Genomic DNA, 20,438 nt, shown 5'->3' with positions numbered 1-20,438 from the left:
ATATATTTTCAAATATATTGTTCGACTAACCTGTTATTGATATCTGTGATCTTCGATCTAGATTGACACCACTCGAACAACGAGGCTAAGGCTTGTCTAAGCAATACATACGAGGGACCGTTTTTATATTCGCGGAATGGGGCATAAAGGGGGGGGGGGTCATAAAAAAAACAAATTATTTTTCCTTTTAAATATCTTCACCTGGTTACATTTTATAGATCTTTCAAATAATTTATTTATAACCTCATAAAAAAATATCATCAAAATACGCTGAAACTGCATCCTTGACTTCATCAATACACCATTCTTGTCTTCGTTGCAGAGGTCCAAAATATACGCACACTCACGCGCCAATACGTTGTTTTTGCGGCGGCTTGAGCATTTTCGGAACCCATCTTGCGCTGACCTTAGTCATGCAGGATTTTAAAAATGGTAGTATCGGGTACTCCAACCTTTTCTGCGAGTTGTTTGTTTTAATCGATCATCGTTGATTAGAATTTTCTCAACTTTTTGGATAAGTTCTGGCATGGTCACCTCGATGCTTTTGCCCGGCCTCGGGTCGTCTTCAAGAGATTTTCTTCTTTGTTTTAATAAATTGTGCCACTTGTACTCCATGGTTTTTCCTGGGCAAGAATTGCCGTAAGCCGATGACATCTCATTCAGTATAGTCGGAACAGATCTTTCTTGTTTGTTAAGGAACTTTATAACGGCACGATATTCGACATTTTCCATATTTCACTTTTCACTCCCGATTATATTGCTTGGTTGACAATAGCTCAAAAGTAATTGTTTAATAACAATGATACCTCGTATTTATACTAATTATGAGTCACTGAACACGTTATGATCTTCAAGAGCTTAATCACCCCCCTCCAACCCTCGCATTCCGCGAACATAAAAACGTACCCTCGTACTAAAGTATTGCTTAGACAACTTGCATAATTTTAAAAACTCTTTTTTAAAATATTTTAAACACAAATTTAAATAGGTATACTTAAATATTCAAAAGGTTCAGGTAATGTAACCGGTTGGCAAGCGGTTCCGTCTGGCGCAGTACGAGTAAGCTTGTGGTTTATTTTCATGACTATTTTTTACTTGGCAACTTTGGTGGTATATAAGTAAGTGGGCTTAGTTTTATTGCTATAGCATTAAAGTGTCATGCGCTGCGACAAGTTTGGTTTTAAAACATTTTTACGTTAACTTTTTAAGAACTCAATTCAATTCTTTGACGTCAATTCATTTCAAACGACCGCTCGCTGTCAACGACTGCAAGAGTCGACAGCACAGATTAAAAATGCACAATACTAACGTTGGACGCTAAAACCAATTTATATGTTTTTTCCTGTGTGTAAGTATGCTGTTGGAGTGATTATCTATTCGTTTAGTTAACAAAATAAATTTTAAAACTAAAATGTTTACAAATTCGAGCCAAAAAACCTTATTAAAAAACGCTTATTAGTTAAAAAAATTTTTTAGGAAATCATTATTTTAATGTTTTTTTTTATTGTTATATAGGTGGTAAATGATCATGGTCCGCCTAATGGTTAATGGTCACCGTCGCTAATGGAAGCTAGGAGAGTTGCTGATCCGTTGCTGATGCGTTACCGGTTGAAGGAACCTGTATACTCGATTTTTGAAAATCATGCGTGTGGAAAGAATGATTTTGACGCAAGCACATTGGCGGGATGTCAAGTATCAGTGGATGAAATTTACTACAGCGGCGAAAAGTGCGATGTCGGAAATGTGACGTTGACATTAACAAATAATTACATTGAGCATTCGCCATTGTAAAATGGTTGGTAGAACAGGCTCAAGATGAAACGATTCTCCGGAGGCTTAAAAAATCAAAATCATCTGTTAGTATTCGTTCATAATACGAATTAACTGACGTTGGATGGATGAGATTAGTGCTCCATATGGGGACGAATCAGGGCTTTCTAGAGCAAACGTCGATGTCCTCCCCCCAAGTTTTTTGGTCACTAATTTGGGTTTGCTTTCCGAATGGTCCCGGAAATGGATCTCGTTCAATTTATCAACCAAGATAAACCCAATACTATTTTTGGTATTAAGGGGAATGTTCTGGAATTTCAGCGCTATATAGTAATGGGAGTTTTCTTAGCGGTGAAAAATCTTTATAAATATTAGGATTACTTTATTTTTTAAGATTAACTGAATTAACTGAATGTTTTTAATTTAAAAACGTCAATTACAATAAAAGTTATTTATTGTTATTGACTTAATTTGGTTTTAAACTACATACAATATTGTTATTAATTGATCTACTTTGCTTCTACTTTTTATTTGGTATACGGAATTTCCAACACGATTAAATTGGAACAATAATTAAATACTGTTAATAGAAAACGGTTCGGAAAACTATATTGTTTATTAAAGTAGAACTTAGTAACTCGTGACATGCGCTAATTATACCTGTCGCTCAATCAAAGCCATGATAATGGTTCTGTAGCAATCATAATTGCATCAATTTAACATTCGAAGAATCTGATATCGGAAATTGGAATAGCTTAACTTTTAGTTTTTTTTATTGGCGAATTGTAATTATACCTAACTTATTCTAATGTATTCCTGATTGAATTTTAAACTCTTGGTAGTGTCACCCTCTCTACTATTGTATATTCTACTGCCAAATTTCAAAAGATTTGAATGACTAGTGGCAACAGTGACCTCTTACTATGCGGTCGCGTCTTTGTCAGCTTGCCTATTTTTAAGGACTGCAACACACTTCTAAGCCTTCTGATTTTGCAGATATATATAGGCGGTCCATAGACGTCCATATTTGTGTATCATATTTAATATTGGACAAGTGTGAGCGCAAAAAGTAGTTTTTACTCTGTCACTTCTGATACTTTTATCTTATCTCAATACACGATTGAAGAGAGGCCGATCCACAGATCAATGTCTTTACAAACTTTGCGAGGTCCAGAAGTGTAACATTATCCACTCCCTGCGCTGACATTATAAAAACGAAGCAATTATCATATACTAATAATAAACATAGGGAATTAATATTATGTTTATTGCATAATGAAATATGCTTCAATTTATATCATAAGTATTATTTGTAAAAATAATAAACAGTTTTGTACATTTTTATTCCTTATTCCTACATTGAATTGAATGAAAGGTCTAGAGTTATAAAGCTAAGCGTATTACAAGAAATTCTTTCGACGCTACTCTTAAGATAGTAAAGTGGAGAACGGTAGTTTCATAAAAACATTCTAAAAAAGAAAGTTTCCTGAGTCGTAAAATGAATGAGACTGTCTTAAGCAACTGTCCCAAGATATTAAGGAAACGGCTGCCGAAGAAAGTATTTCACAAAAATACATTGAGATTCTACAAGCTGTAATTATGTGATTTAAAAAACCTTCGGTCCATTTCATTTTATAAACGAGCTATATTCATGACTGTTTGTCGAATCGTTTGATATGGAAATGAGGTTTTTGTCTGGTCACAGCAGTTTTCACTTCCCTTAGATAGACGATTTTAAAATCACCATGTCGAGTTTCATTAAAATCGAGTAATATCTAGTGAGCAATATCGAACAATAATGTTCCTTTTTAATGATATCTGCTAGTAGACCACCTAATGGTGAGTAGTTAAACAGAAATAGATATTGCAACCACCATAATAACCATTCTCTACAACGTCACCGGGCTGCCAACCATGGGAATTAAGATGTTGTCTCTTGTCCCAGTAATATATAACAATGGCCCATTCACCCATCATACCATTAACCCAATAATATATATTGATGTTTGAAGGTAGAATATAGAATGGTGATACTCATACATGCTTCCACGAATATCGACGGCGACACTATCGGAAATCTTATTATATATTTTTCATAGAGTTTCTTCAAAATGTTTCATATAAAGTGTTTTTTCTCTGTATTAGTGATTAATTTGGTTTCGATTGTTTCAGATTGGAGCATTGTCTATCGGTCGATTGGTTCAACATAATGAAGTTTTGCTTGCAACACAAAGGATTAGTCGAAAATCGAGGTATCGTAATATATCCAAAAAAATGTGCAAAAGTGTTAACATATAATATTAAAAAAAAAATTTAAAATGCTTAGATACAAGTTAAAACTTTTTGGTATCATTTTTTAAATGACGTACGATGTATTCGAAAACGAATCGACACTAACAACGTATCGATGAAATAATTTCGTTTATTTTTTAATGTACATAATCAAATCGGGATTATTACTCAAAAAAAGACTGCATAAGATGATAAAAAGGCATGGATTAGTAATAATTGATTTTCATTTAATTAACTAAGTAAATTGAAGGAATCGATTAACTAATGAGTTTTTGTCGGTTCTCCTCGTTAGTGACGATGATGATGTCGTCCTGATCGATTTCGGCCACGGTGGAAAATCTCAAGAGAGACTAGCCGACTACACGTCGTAAACACAGATGCACTTTACCCCCACTCTAATTATCCGATGTAAACTCCGACCAGTAGGAGTTATGCCGCGGAACAACGGTTTTTCCGAGGCACGGGAATTTTCGTATTTTCAACTTTCAGACGTCGGGCCGTTCTTGATAAGTTTTCGACAGAAAAAAATGTAATAACTTCTTATCGGTTCACATGGGGTTTGATCCCTGACCACGGAACCTGGCCTTATATCTAGCCACTAGACCAACGAGGCAGTCAACTCTTGTCGAATTGAGATATTTTAATGGACCTGGGGCTGGGTTACTCTAGAGTAAAGAATATTGTGATTTGATTTTCTAATTAATAATTTTAACAAAAAAATAAATACTACGTAAGAATCCTTATCCCATATATTGATAAAAGTCCTTGAAATTGTGTTCTTCAATTTTGAGCATATTATTTCCTTTAGAGCAGAATTGACTTAATGGTCACAACACTTATGTCTTAACTTATGATTGCGCGTATTATTATTTTAATAGAATAAGCCCGTAGCACTACTGATGTCACACATTCTGTTACTTTAGTCTACACTTTAATTAGTGAAGAAGGTAAATTACATTTCAGAGAAACAGTAGCAGGTTAACGTTTAATTATTTCTTGTAAAATGATTACGACTATGTTTAAATGTATTAACATTGGTTAGAGGGTAGTTGAATTAAATATATTTTGAATAAAAATATTTTTATTTTTTGATAATATAAAATAAGTATATATATATATATATATGACCTCCGTGGTCGAGTAGTGTGTACACCGGTTTTCATAGGTACACCACTCCGAGGTCCTGGGCCGAGTCGATGTAGAAAAAGTTCATTAGTTTTCTATGGTGTCTTGGGTCTGGGTATTTGTGTTACTGTCGTTACTTCTGATTTTCCATAACAAAAGTGCGTTAGCTACTCTAATTGGAATTAGAGTAATGTATGTGATGTTGTCCAATATTTATTTATTATATATATGATATGATAAAATTAATAAATATTCTACAATTATATATAATTCATATTAAATCAACCCAAGACAAGTTAAATATAAATGTTTTTTATACCTGATGCTTACCAACTTCTTACAAACATGATTTGTTATTCCTTCAAACGTCAGGGATTACTTATTTATGGCTTGTAAGAAGGAAATGTTTAGTTTTTACTTCTGTGAACATGAAATATAGATTACCGATTCGAATATTTTATCGTAGAACGTGAATAGATGAATTGAATACTTTCGATATAAAACTGTTTTAAATTTCAGGATGTAGTTTGGAAATAATTATAGGAGCTACAATGTTTGTTTTGTAGTTATTATTTTAAAGATAATAAAATCAATATTATTTATTCAAGGCTATCTGAAAAAGCACATTCGAATTGAATTAAAAAAAAAACCGATGAGGTATAAAACGTAAATATCAATTTTAGATATTTGTTGTTATTTTTAATTTAAGTATATAATTTTTTCTAATCTATTTACTGAACATCTGTTCTGTTTTTGTCTGGCTGTTTCGGTTCGTTATCTTTTAAAAAAAAATCGCAAGAGGTGAATACCGGTGGAGGTGTAAACAAGCGCTTATTAGTATGACAAAGCATCTACCTCACGGAGACAGAGAGAAACAGGTTGAGATGACGATAAGGCACGAGTTCTACTATCAGGATTTTTATCTGCGAGCCGCGGCCTCGTTTCAAGCGCACTAGAAAGCTTCCCCATTCAATCGTATGTTATGTTTTTTGTTTAATAGGTGCTAAGGAAAACAAATTGAGAAGGTCATGTTTGTCAATAAAACGTTGCGGTTGTGGCTTGGGGTATACGTTTAACGTCATTATAGGAACGCAGGTCAAATAAAATCGTGATTCGGTTTTTTTTTACGAGGCAGTAACCTTGACTTACTTTCTGTAGATAAGCGAAAACACTTTGGGTGCGATAATCAAGGAGGTTCCTACCACCTTCCATCCCACGCAGGAACCTTGTGTGACTTAACTTTAGGGATATGTAAATGTTAGCTATTTATCATATTTATAGTAATATAAGACGAAAAAATAAAAACTCTTAGTTTTATTAAATATAGCAAATTATTAATAGTTTTTAATTATAATATTTTTTTGAGTTTATTTTAATAGCCATGGCCAATTTTTAGAAATATCTAATATAATTATTCGGTCCTCTAACTAAGCCCATAGCTTGTGTTAGGAATCTAATCTGCGATATATATCGCTAGACGGCCCGAAAACCATTGCGTTATTGGCGCTTCCAATGTATGTATAATCATTTTATATTATTATATTATTTGTAATTTTTATTTATTTTCACTCATGTATAATAACATTTTTAAATATAAAATACAAACTTATAAAATATATTTAAAAATATAAAATACAGAGGCCAACCAGTGGCGGGAACAGGGTCCAAGCCACCGGTGGTCAGGGCCCCAGAGAGAGGAACTTCCTCACAATACGTGCCGTGCCGAGGAGTACTGCCTTCTGCATCAGGCCCTTGACCCAGCTGCCTAACGATAGCCTCTTAAGGTGTTGGTCGAGGCTCTTGGCCATTAGGCCATTCGCTGAAACGACTATCGGCACAATAACTGCTGTATCCACATCCCACATGTCGACAACCTCGTGAGCTAAGTCGAGATATTTTATTTGCTTATCTTTCTCAGCCTTCACGAGATTCTCGTCATGAGGGATGGTGACGTCAACAATTATCGTGCGGCGCTCTGACCGATCTATCACCACTATATCAGGCTTGTTGGCGACAACAGCCCTGTCAGTGATTATAGATCGGTCCCAGTACAGTGTGATACGACCATTCTCGAGAACTGGGTCGGGCACATACCTGTAGTATGGTACCTCTGATACCACAAGACCGTATCGAAGTGCAATATGTTGATGGATAATCTTGGCCACTTGATTATGCCTGTGCAAATACTCTCCGTTAGCAAGACGAGAACAACCGGAAATAATATGTCTAAGGGATTCGCCCGGAGTGTGACACGCCCGACATATGTCCACCGTGCCATCCCTCACAATATACTTCCGGTAATTGTTCGTCATGATAACTTCGTCCATAATTGCACAGACAAAACCTTCGGTTTCACCGAATAGGTTACCGAACCGTAGCCAAGATATGGACGCCATAAAGTCCACATCGGGTCCATGAAGGGCCCGATAGAAGCGTCCATGTAACTCCTTGCTCTTCCATACCCCCTTGCGATTCTCAGTACTTAGTACTACGGGTTTGCGCCAGTTCTCTTTGCCTAAGGAGAGCGGAGTTAGCCCCTTGTCCATTGTAACTACATCTCGGTGCATATCCAAGTCAGTGTGGAGAAAATACTCCCTGAGTTTGTATACTTCACGGTTATGTAGGGTCTTGGCATTTAAAAAGCCTCGGCCACCACATCTCCGTGGGATATACAATCTCATCACCGAAGACCGAGGATGATGCATCCGATATGCAGTCAGCAGGACACGGACTCTCCTATCCAAGGCGTCTAGTTCTTTTTGAGTCCACTTGAGTATGCCGAAAGAGTACATCAAGACCGGCATGACCCAACCATTGAAAGCGCGAACCTTATTGCCACCCGACAAAAGACTTTTGAGCACTTTTTTCAGGCGACCAAAGAAACGCTCCTGCAGTGATTGTTTCATGTCGGTCACATTGATGCCTAACGCTTCCGACACACCCAAGTATTTGTATGATTCGTTTGCGGACAGTGATCTAAAGTTTATGGAATCTATTATTTATCTGTTTATCTAAAATTTATTATATTAATTATTACTAGCATAAAAAAGGCTGTTACTATGAACTATTTATAAAGCAAGTAATATAAATCTATACGATCAACACCTATCCACATAATCCATAATATAATATCCTATCCATATTCTACAGAGTCTAGAACATAGGTATTTTTTATAATGAAAGCGTAAGTTAATAAAATATAATAATAAGGAACTTAGTAATTGAATTTTGCCATTGGTTTTGCTAATATTAGTTAATTGAAAAGAAAAATTACCTGATAAATTGGTACTTCCCGTCGTGTAGAGCTTCAATGACAATAGTTAAATGTTATTCAACAAAATAGAACTGAATTGTTGAAAACAAAACACTTTTGAAAACAACTGTAATTAAAATCCGATATCGAAGCAGGATTTAATCTATTGTTTGTAGAAATTGCTTTCTTTTTTAATCGTAAATAAATTGAAGCACTTTGTTAACTTCCTATTACGAATGATTATGCAAACAGTATTGCATAATGGCCACCTCTTGCATCGTAAGCGCGATTATCTCTTGGAAATATAACACAGAAATTTATCACATTCTTATTGCATGTTTTTGAGGAGATAATGTTGGAAACAAATCATAGTTAAAAGAATCTGAACTGTACATATCGTGTAAAAGATCGGTTTATGAGTTTTGATAAGATTTAATTAACTATCATCATGAGGACACAAATAATAATTAATCCACACTCGGATGTTAAGGAAAACTATTAGAGCTGTCTTTATAAACGCAATGTCATAAGAAAATAATTATGAATTAGGTCTCTATAATGTCTATTGTAACTTACTCTGTATATGCTTAATAATTGGGTCTTAAAGAATGTTCCTTAACTGTATAGTTTTTAAAATTGACATCTCTCACTTGCTTCTGGAACGTTCTCGAATGTGTTAATATACGGATTAAAAATCTTTTCTCATCTCTTTGGTGTTTGCATTTCCAACATTAATCTATCAAAAACATCGTATATGTATGTGTGGAAAATATGATACTATGATATGTTTCTTGTAACACACAGCCTTACTTATCGTTCACACGTAAGCCCAAACGTATAGAGCATAGCTGTTTGGTGCAGAATTAGTTGTGAGTCGATGGTATTCGCCGAGACGTAGAGCTAAATCACATCACGGGTGTCGGTAACATTTGCCCGTTTTAAATATACATACATTACATACATTACGATACATTGCCTCATGTCATGAATATTATTAACGAAGTTATTAAATCTCACAATAGTTCAATTAACTTGTGATAGTTTTTTATGGATAAGCTAATAAGATAATTATGACAGCAATTACGATATTCATTCAAAAAACACTTTATAACAATTTTTATAAACACTTAACAATAGTGTTCCTTATTCCGCAATGAAAACCCGAAACAAAGAATAAGAATATCGGAAATAAACATAAGTGGGTCTGGAAAGATGCTGATGTTTGAGAGAAGTCGATACATAAGTGTACCAGTATGTAGAGCTACAGACAATTGAACAGAGTCTTAAAGAAGCCAAGAGCTACATTGCATTGAATACAACAAAGAGTTTCTTGTTCTTTTCTCGTTTGGCTTTTTTTTTTAAATAATATAAAGCAATATTTTCAATCGTTATTTTTAGGCTATTGTTAATAAATACATCAGAATAAGTTAAATAGAATAAGTCTTATTTAAAAGAGTTTCTTGTTTCTTATTGTTACGGAAAAGCTTTCAGCATCTCATTCTATAAGTAATTGTATTTATTGCGATATTATGTAAGTAGGTTTGTTTATCGAGGAAAAAGATGTTAGGCTGTACGTGATATTGGTGAAATGTTTGGAAAGGTTTGGTTTTCGGACAATATTTTATATAAATCATCATCCCTTATTTTGGTATTCAGTACAGCTAAAATTTATAATTTATGTTTTAGGTCAAAGGTATACGGACAAACAAGCTACGTTTATGTTTTAGATTCGATATTGACAGGAAATATTTTAATTCGGTTAACATTAATGAACAGAGTGATTCATGAGGAAAGTCCACATGTATAATTTATGCTTATCATCACTATAGAAGAAAAAAGCTGAGAATTTCAATTTTATAAGCTGGAAAAAATATTTTTTCTTTAACCTAAAAGTTGTATATAAACTGTTACTGCACTCGAGCCGGGATGGATAGCCAGTATCCTATACATAGAGACGCATTTTTAAACAATAGACAAATTAATTGGATGGAATAATATGAAGTAAGTTATTTAACGATAAAAGACTTTGCTAGTATTCTTATCTATACATGAATTAATATTTTATAATTTAAGTTATTCATAAAAATTTTGGTTGGTTGCTCTATTGACTAATTTGATACGTTTGTATTTTATTCTGTAAAAAGTAATCAAGCCATTCTCTTGTAATAACTTGTTAGACGACAGAATGGCTATTTATTAAAACTTTTTGTTTATATTACTAACTACTATTCCAAGGTTGAAGTATTCGTGTGTTGTAAATTGTTGAACATTTTTAATCATCATTAATAGTACAAAACACAGTCGCTTACCGCTGTCTGTCTCTATGTATGCTCAGGTCTTTAAAATTATTATGCAACGGATTTTGATGCGTTTTTTAATAGACAGATTGATTCAAGAGGAAGGTTTATATGTATAATACATGCACAATATAGTATACACATTTTTTGAGCTTACATTGCATACGCTGGCTGAACCCTACGAGATAGATCAAAATAATGTACTACATTATTGTGCATCTTAAAAAGGTCTTCCAAAAAGTCCGGGATGGTATATGTCTATCTCTTAGGGATAGCCAACAACAACATTTTTTATCCTTTACTTTTTACGAGAAATAATGGATTATTTTCGAAGCGATTGCTTAAAGCAATACAGCATTAATCCTTATCCAATTAAGTACCTTTAATACATTTTACATTTAATATAGATCAATATGGCCCTTTACAGCATGTAATTTAAATGAATATTTTCGAAGATATTACAGATTTAAAGCGCAGGGCATAGCGGTTTGTATTGTCTAATGATTGAAAAACTGTGAACGTTGTAAGACATTCTGTAGTATATTTAGTATCAGCATTGCACCCGTGCGAAGCCGGAACGGGTCGCAAGTTTATAGTGTTTTTTCGTTATTCAATCAATATATTCATCATGCTATGTAATTATAAATATTTGTATAGATAGTTCACATTCGATGCAAGGAATGGTTAATACATTTCTTACAGCGCCAACATCTACGGGCATAGCTAGCATATAAAAAGAAATCATACTTGTTGATATAAAGCTTTTTCGATTGAGACCAAAAAAATCATGGTGTTGTTACATATGGCCCCGATAAGGTAAAATAAAGCTATCCTATAAATCATATTAAGGGCTTTTTGTGTTCACCGCATCATCTCCATTCAATCCCACCAGCAGTTAGGTTGGATTATTATAGCATAAACAAGCACACCAGCAAAATATCTTGCATAGAGGAGTGGGCTAGCGTCAGGCAGGCGGCTGGCTGTAAAAATCTGCCAAATTATTTTCTTGTAGTGCTATAAAAAATTGCGCAGACCCCAAATAAATAAGAAGGCAACAGAAATATGATCCAGATTATTTATATTTTTTATGTTCTTTCATTTTACTTGGCCTGGTATCGCGTGTCTATTGCTCAGATATTTAGTGTGTTCTGGGTCAGATCGTGGTTCCATATTGCAGTAACTATGTATCTATTCATAAGACGTTTTAAAACTAACGACTAACACTTTTAAAAATAACTGCAGTTGTATCCATCAAATAATTCAGTAGTTGCCAACATTTTATGTAATATTTATTTTTCGTTTGTCACCATTTGTAAACGAATAAATAAACTTAATCTATGCAAACTGCAGGTGAACGACTCACGTTTCAATTGAATTCGGCATTCACAATGATTCAATAGACGCATTCAATAACTTAGATTGGTTGGTTATATCACTTGGTACAAAGTATCCGCCAGACCGGGCGAATTCGAATTTATTTTGCTTGCCAAGTTTCCTTGTCATTAAATTGTTTGAGTTAATCTTAAATACGGGGGTATTTAAGCTGCTTATATTTATGTACGTTTTTAGTGGTTTTCTTTGTAACGAATTATTCAAAATACAGATAATAGGAAATTTAAATAAACTTCATAATTGTAACTTAATTTATTAGTAGTATCGTAGTATATATATCGTAAGTATATACTTAAATACTTATTTAAACATATAAATTGGATAAAAAGTTTCCTATTATCTGTATTTTGAATAATTCGTTACAAAGAAAACCACTAATAACGAAAGGATATTTAAACATACATATGTATGTTTTAATATCATAAAGAAGAAGTAGTAGTGATGTCAACATCTCGTTTCTGGTTTAAGTTAAACAGAATTGGGAAATAATAATTCATATCTGCAATGTCCTCAGCTTATTACAGCTTAGTCGACTCTGCCTATTATAGTGCGGGCATGGCTTGTTAAGTATTGATCAAATACGAACAGGTTGCACTATTCTCGGGACAGTACTAGGAAGCTAATAGCTCACACTATAAACGCTAATAATTTACTACACGAATTCATAAGCTTAGTTTGGGTATTGTACTTTTGTAATGTTATTGTTAACGATATTACTTCCTGGTGTGTAATCGTCAATAGCAATATCAGCCAGTTACGCAACGAAAAATACAAGCGGAAATTGTTTTCGTTTCCTAATGGACAACGGTGTTACGGCTTAATTGAAATTTTGAGCAAAGGTAAATTTTTAAAACGACCCATGAAATTTAATTTTATATCTCCCTCGTGTCAGGGTGAAGTGTATTATTTATAGCGTACATTTTCCCACTTGGTATCTTCGCAACGTTTATACGAATTTACGTTCATCCCCCCTGACGTACGTACTCATTACAAACTGACGAGTACACTCGTCTATTAAGACAGGTATTCTGTAAGGTAATTACATATTAGATACTCATTTGAGAAAATAGATATGGTCGTAACATGTAATCGTAAACGGATATATTAAATCCGAGCCGGATAGTAAGCCATCCGGTTGTTACGTTACCGAAGATTGCGGGTTGCGCGAATAACCGGGACAAATACCGCTGAATTGACATGTGTTCAGTTTGTGTTTGGTTGAAAATGGAACATAATCAGGAATGTTGCATGGGTCGAATGATGTTCCTCATTATTTCAGTGTTGTGGAATTAGCTCCTAATGTTCTCTTTAAAAGAAGAAGAGATCTCAGCCCAGTAGTGTATCATTTACTGTTTTTTTTTATAATAGAGCCGAGGAACCCCTCATCTGGTGATAGTGAGTTGCCTATTCCAATAAGCATTTAATTTTATCGTCACGTTGACATTAGAGTTTCCTGATAAATTCGGTATTTAAGTTCATCTATATTTTATGCTTAATTAATCTTGAAGGGGCCGAGGGTCGTGGTCCTAATGATTTGGAATGTTCATCTTTGATCTGTCACGTGTCTGCATAGTTAGGAATTTTACATCTGTGACATTTTCAAAGTATCATTTGGATTTAGTTTTTAAGTAATTTATTTTAAATTTCAGTTATACATGATATTATACCTTATTTGTTTTCTTGTGTATTGATATTAAATTTATGATAAGTAATTAAATAATTAAAGAATACTTTAAAGAAGAAGTTTTCAAAAAGTAAACGTTTGACATTTGTTTGTTAGCTAGCTTTCATTTTATCAATTAAAAAAAAATCAGATATAAAATTAGCAATCTCTAAATTCAAACATATGCTAACCTTATTTTTTTAATAAAGATTATGTTCGAATTTAAACCATGAACACCTCTTTTAAATAACAGACAATTGTTGGTTATGAGAGTTGAGTATAATTTATATTTGAAATTAAATTAATTGATGAAGTATTATTGCAAGCTTAATTCGATTACAAGTAAATTACTTACTATGCAAGATGCTCTTTAACCTACATTAAGGCATTGCTAAGCAGGTCAATGACTTTTAAGAAGTGCTTCTAAAATATCTTATTTCTCCCTTTGTTAGCGAGACAGTAAAACTAGCATACCGTGTTCCAAAATACAAAGCCAGATTGGAAAAATTTAACATTTCAAAGAAAATAACAAATGCATGTTTTGCATCAAGAAACATATTCTCAATAACGGGAGGTTTAAAGAATGATATGATTTCATTGTTATTAAATTAAAATTTTGCGACGTAAGTTATACGTTTTTATTTACTGTTTATTTAAACCTAACTTTACAAAATATTAAAGATAATAAGTTTGTCTGTTTGTTCAAATGCACATTACACAAACAAACTCTTCAACGTTTGGGCAGCGTTGCATAATATGTGGTGGTCACGAGCTTACTGAACAAGTTCAAATTATTTGGAACTTTTGTCAAAATAATTATATTAATAAATTATTAATAAATTGTGTTTGAAATTTACGTTGAAATTTTATGAAATTAAAATTTTATATCTTTGCTTTTTAATGAGTTAGGGAGGTCCTTGTTAACGTCATCTTTTCTGTCAGGTTTAGGATGGTGCTGTGTCAATCTCAGAGCGCTACAGATAATTAATTATATATATACCACCGTAAAATTATAAATACCTTTCCATTATAATATATAGTGCGAGATTGTCAATGGTCGAAAGATGGTAAACTTGATTCAATTTACAAACGTATCTAATGTAGATAGTTTTTAATCTTTGGGTTGGATTGGAGATTTTATAATTTAACTGAAATTCACTTTGGTAGACCAAAAAATATTGAGATTCATAATCTTTCGACAGTTTACTATCTCGTGAGATAGTTTATAATCTTATGGTTTTTGCATTTTTATGATGACATATATATCCTATTCTTACATTCGGTTTTCTTATGAAAGAAAAAGTCGTCACATGAAGGTGGGCAGAGGTGAAAAATCGAACTTATTAGAGAGTTGCACGGTCACTTGAGCATGGCAACGCGTCACCTATTTTTCTTACTATCATATAGCGTGGCGACGCGTGACGTAGCAACGCTTCAACATTTGCTCTAACCCGCTGCATACACATCAAAATAATTGATGTTGTGTTGTTTTGAAAATAAATTTATATTATTACGAAGTAAGCTACCAACACGACTTATGACTTAACTTCACCAACGCGTTTACGTTAAAACAATATAATTTTATGGGGTTTTGATCATATATATTGATATATGGATAGTTTTGAAAACTAGACTTTTACGTGACTTATTTTTAGTGACGAAAAAGACTGATAAAAAATATGCTCATTCTCCGTCAATTTTATTGTTATCGTGAAATATATTTAGTCGTTGTTGACTTGTAATTAAAATGTTCTACAAGAGTAACGCTCGCAAGTATCTTAATAAGGCTACAATGCCCGCCTCGGGAGCTAAATGTAATTTGGTTGTTCTCGAGTGCCTCTCTGCTGGTGTACAAAATTCATTCTAGTGGACTAGGGCCTGCTTCAGCTTAAAACATTGTATTGCTTTATTTTAATGACAATGGATTTTTGTATCGGTCTGTTGTTTTAATTCGACCATTGTGGTTATACCAATGATTTTATATTTTATTAACATAATAAAATTTAAATAAAGTTTTACCTTAAAGGCATTTAGCATATAATCACAATTAAAATTTACCGTTATGTTACCACTGTTTGGAATGCAAATTCTACCTAGAAGAACAATTTGTTAAATTTTTATATATTTTTCTATATCTTGCATAATATCAACGAGTACAATCTGCACGAATTTTTATTATCTGGAAGATTTTTTTATCGAATAATATTATCTTGTATAGAATTAATATAGATATAAATCTGCAGCCTTATAAGCTTATATCCAGCCGGGTTTATGTCTCAGAACCGGCAGATTTTTTTTTGTCAGTAAATTTCCTTATCAGCTATGAATACGCAATCTGCTGGATTAAATTTCACTCTCAGGCTCCAGATAATACGTGTGGTGATGTGGATGAATATAGAGGTAGGGGACGACCAAAGAAACGATGGATGGATTGTGTGTAATACGATATAGTTAGAAAGAATGTTACTTATGAGATGACGTCCGACAGAGAAGTATGGAAGAGGAAGACATGCTGCGCCGACCCCAAGTAAAATTGGGATAAGGGCAAGAGGATGATGCTCCTGATAACACGTAAAGTCGTTGGACATGTGGATTAATTCTTTATGGTCGTGCCGACTTGCGGTCTCATTAATTTATGAGGGATAGTACACAATATTTTCTGTGCATTTAGATATTCCCCGTTGAGAATCTCCCATACATAAATTGACCTCGTGAAATTTTATATTTACCAATAAATATATTAAAAGTTCACGTAGAAAAATATGCATAATATTTTGTATAAGTTTATACACATAATAAAAAAGGTGGCTAGTATTCGATGTTTTACCTACAGGATATATAAATATAATTAGTATGCATGTTTTGATTCTAGAATATTCTTCACGGTAAAATCTGCATTCCAAACTGGTAGCAGCTTGAAATGTTATTTATCTTGTAGAATATCAATATTAAAAAAATATGTAGTCCACCCGAATAGAATCCTTTTAGTTATGATTACGGACACCCATCGTATGATACAAAATATATAAATATTTTGTTAGTATAGCAAAAAGTTTCCTATGAGCTCAGTATTTCTCAATTTTATGATCGTAGCTGATTGTAATATTTATTTGAAATGTTTTATTTATATTTTAATGTGTATATTTAATTGAGATACGTATTAAAACAAAATTTGCATTCGCTGACTAAATTTCAAACTTTTTAGTGCAAAATAATTAAAAGTTAGAATATTATATTATGCAAACATGACGTGGAGTTTATAATGTTAGCAAGTACAGTCAAGTTCCCGATGATATTGCTGACAGTGAATAGAGTTAACGTACACGTAATGAGAGCCGATGTTCACTCGTCGACATCGGAACTCATTTTCATCGCTAAATGAGCTTTGATGACACACTTTAAAACTCAAGCACCCTCTCGCATACGTTGCATGGTAACGATCATTTAGATTTGTCACAGAAATGTAATTAGACATTTTAACGTTTTTTATACGAGCTATTAATGAGTATCAAGACACGGATGAATTAATAATTTGTTAAATATTTAAATTATCTTACTATTATGATTTTTTTTATATTAAATATATCTTAGTATTTTTTAATATTTCTTTATTTCTTACTAAATAATTAAATATTTAATTGTTCCTTATCAGATCTAATACCCTACGTAGCTTACTACAGGCGAACTAATGCACCGTAGCGCTGGTGTAGCTAGCGTAGAGCGCGTCAGAGTGCAACGTACCATGATCTAGGGATATGTAGCATGCATTAATGCACCGTAGCAACCACTGGTCTACGGTGTAGTATTTACGTTACATCTAATTTTATTTATATGACATGATTATTTTTGCAATATATTTAGAAAGCAGACGAGATGTTTTTTACTCGATGATATTTATCAATCTGTAGACGCAAGCAGTACAAGAATTATAAAGTTGAAAATGTTAATTCGCTGCTAACCATTCGATATGTTAACGACCCTAGTGCTAGTAATTGCACTGGTTCATTGACCTTTTCAAAAAGGTTGCAGCTTTAGATGTTTATGTAATCTAACACAGATGAGCTTGCACAAATCCCTGCCACCACTTTTTTACGCTTGTACCTAACATTACGGAGCTGAACTAAGACAAATATGATAAATATAAACTGTTTGTATATGTTTACTATTACATTTTGTTATGAGAAACTAAATTAAAATGTTAGTAAGGTACCATTTTTTAATTATTAGAGTTAAATTCTTTAAGTTAAAAGGAAACATTTAAATTGAGATTCAACGAGTAACTGCTATTAGCATTCGTGATAACATTCCGCACCGTTATGATCTATACACTGATATCATTATGGTTTTGTAAATATTTGGTCTCTTTTATTTATAAAAATATTCTAGTACGTATGTTTGTTAAATTATTTGTTTTTTTTTTTTTATATTTCTTTATTTGAACTGTGGTGAATCGATAACAATTAATATAATAATAACTTAAACGAAGATTTTAAATACGGGTAATAACTGATATTTAAACGTGATTTTTATGTTTATAATATTAATCTTGTATTTGAATGAAATATTATGTGCGTATAATACGCACGTACGTATAATACGTATAATATGCATGTACGTGCGTATAATACGTATAATATGCATATATCATATAATAATTATGCCTTAGGCTTATACATTCAATCCACAATGGAGCAGATCGTTACTGTTACTGTTCGTAACTGATTAAAATAAATTTTACTCGCTTTACTCGCTTTATCAACGATAACAGCATGTTAATGAATACAGTTTTCTAGAAACTATTGATTTCATATGGAGAATGAAAATGTTAATATTTTTATCTGTAAATGTGTTTTGACCTCGATATCGATAACAATTTTCGGATGATGAATGTAATAATGATTCACGTGATACATATTTTACAATTGGAACGCATAGATTTGTGATTGATAAGGTAGTTAAAATCAACGTTATGGATTAATAAAAATATGTTCCCATTGAAGGTTTTTCCAAAGTAATAATAATTTACTATTTATATCGTAATATTGGCGTTGCCTTGTTCTTACACTTTAAAATTCAAACTTAATAATATGCTTGCATATGCATATATTTTTAAATTGCACATGAAAACCTTATTTCGTTATACTATCTAACTTAAATTGTAATGCTGTCTGGTAATAAAAAAAGGGCGCACTAAAATAACAAAGACAAATTAAAAATAAGATACAGCATAGACACGGACGAATCTGTGGAAATAAAATATTTAATAAAAAAACGTGTATGCGCAATGCTGGTTTTTAATAAATACACAATTGTAATGAAGATAAAAATGGTGTTTTTGAATAATACCGACATATAACGTTGGTGCCAAATGTTTGCAATAAATTTTACACGGAGCCAAGGTTTGTTGGACGCATCGTCTTATTGCATCTCTAAATTCTTATTTAAAAAACATTTAAAGGTTTTTTAAAAGCACGAATTCCTTATAAATCAGCTTATTTTCCATAATCTGATTCTATAACACGATAGTTCAGAGATCTTGGCAATTCAAATCGTATTTGCCTATTATTTTGACTTTAATTTCATAAACCGAATGAAACAGAGGTGACATAAAAACAATCTGCAAAAATTGCCACTTCCTATCTCAAGTCAGCGTATTTAAAGATGTTATTTTTAGGTTTTATATTCGAATGTAAAAGAAATGCTAGCACAATAGCGGAGGCATCCCAATTGCATATTTAACGAGTTCTCGCCAACTACCCGGAAGGAACGCGCGAGTTGACATTATAATTGCTGTGAATTTTAGTGCAGCTGAACTACGTTCTATTGAGACATGAAACGTTTTACAAAATAAACATTGAAATCGATGTGTTGAGAAATAAGAACTCTCATATTCGTCATTATAGAAATCATTAATACTAGGTGCTACGATTGTACTTGTATTTAGATTGTGACAATCTTTGTCTAAGAAAAGTATTTGTGATAGAGTAGTTTTTCAAAGTATCTATGTATGTGCATAGTTTAAGTAAAATCTTTATTTTATTTAATATATTTTAATTAACTTAAAGGCAAGCTGTCTGGGTAGGTATAATACATTCATTACTATCTATGATATTCTTTCGCCAAACAGCAATACCTAGTATTATTATGTTTAGTTAGCTCCCAAGGTTGGTGGCGCATTGGTGTGTAAGAAATGGCAAATATGTCTTATAGCCAATGTCTAAAGGTGGTGAACCCTTACCGTCAGTGGCAATTTGCCCATCCGCCTGTCTACATTATATAAATAAATATTATACCTATTATTACGTGAATATATATTCATATACATATACGTGTTAAGATTTAAATTGCTTTGTAAACATCTGTGGTTAACTATACTATTAATTTATTGGATATAACAAAGGTAGATATTACATAGTAATAATATACATATATAACATCTCCAAACTTTAATTAATTATTCTAAGTATAATTTTTTATATTAAAAACAGATTTTTGCTTGAATCATAAGTATTTGACAGCAATATATATGGTTCCAATAATCGACACAAATTGGGTCGTCTGTTTCCAGCGTGAGAGGGCTTGGGAGACGATGCTATTGGGACAGTTTTCCTCACTTAACCTTTAGATAGAATCATTGTACGTGACA

The 20,438-nt window shown here is 32.7% G+C and overlaps 1 protein-coding gene and 1 long non-coding RNA gene across 2 annotated transcripts in view; one reads left to right on the top strand and one right to left on the bottom strand.

Annotated features, from left to right (window-relative positions):
* LOC125070771 (pseudouridine-metabolizing bifunctional protein C1861.05) overlaps positions 1–20,438 on the bottom strand; it is a 155,241-nt gene that overhangs the window by 48,449 nt on the left and 86,354 nt on the right. The gene's annotated exons all lie outside the window — the stretch shown is intronic.
* Positions 1–20,438, top strand: part of LOC125070838 — an 83,747-nt gene that overhangs the window by 23,885 nt on the left and 39,424 nt on the right. Inside the window, exon 2 of the long non-coding RNA XR_007119892.1 lies at positions 3,943–4,022. This is a non-coding gene — a long non-coding RNA (uncharacterized LOC125070838). The remainder of the gene's footprint in view (positions 1–3,942; positions 4,023–20,438) is intronic.

This window comes from Vanessa atalanta, chromosome 2 (assembly GCF_905147765.1).
Source record: "Vanessa atalanta chromosome 2, ilVanAtal1.2, whole genome shotgun sequence".
Lineage (NCBI taxonomy): Eukaryota > Metazoa > Arthropoda > Insecta > Lepidoptera > Nymphalidae > Vanessa > Vanessa atalanta.
This window is presented reverse-complemented; position numbering and strand designations above follow the sequence as displayed.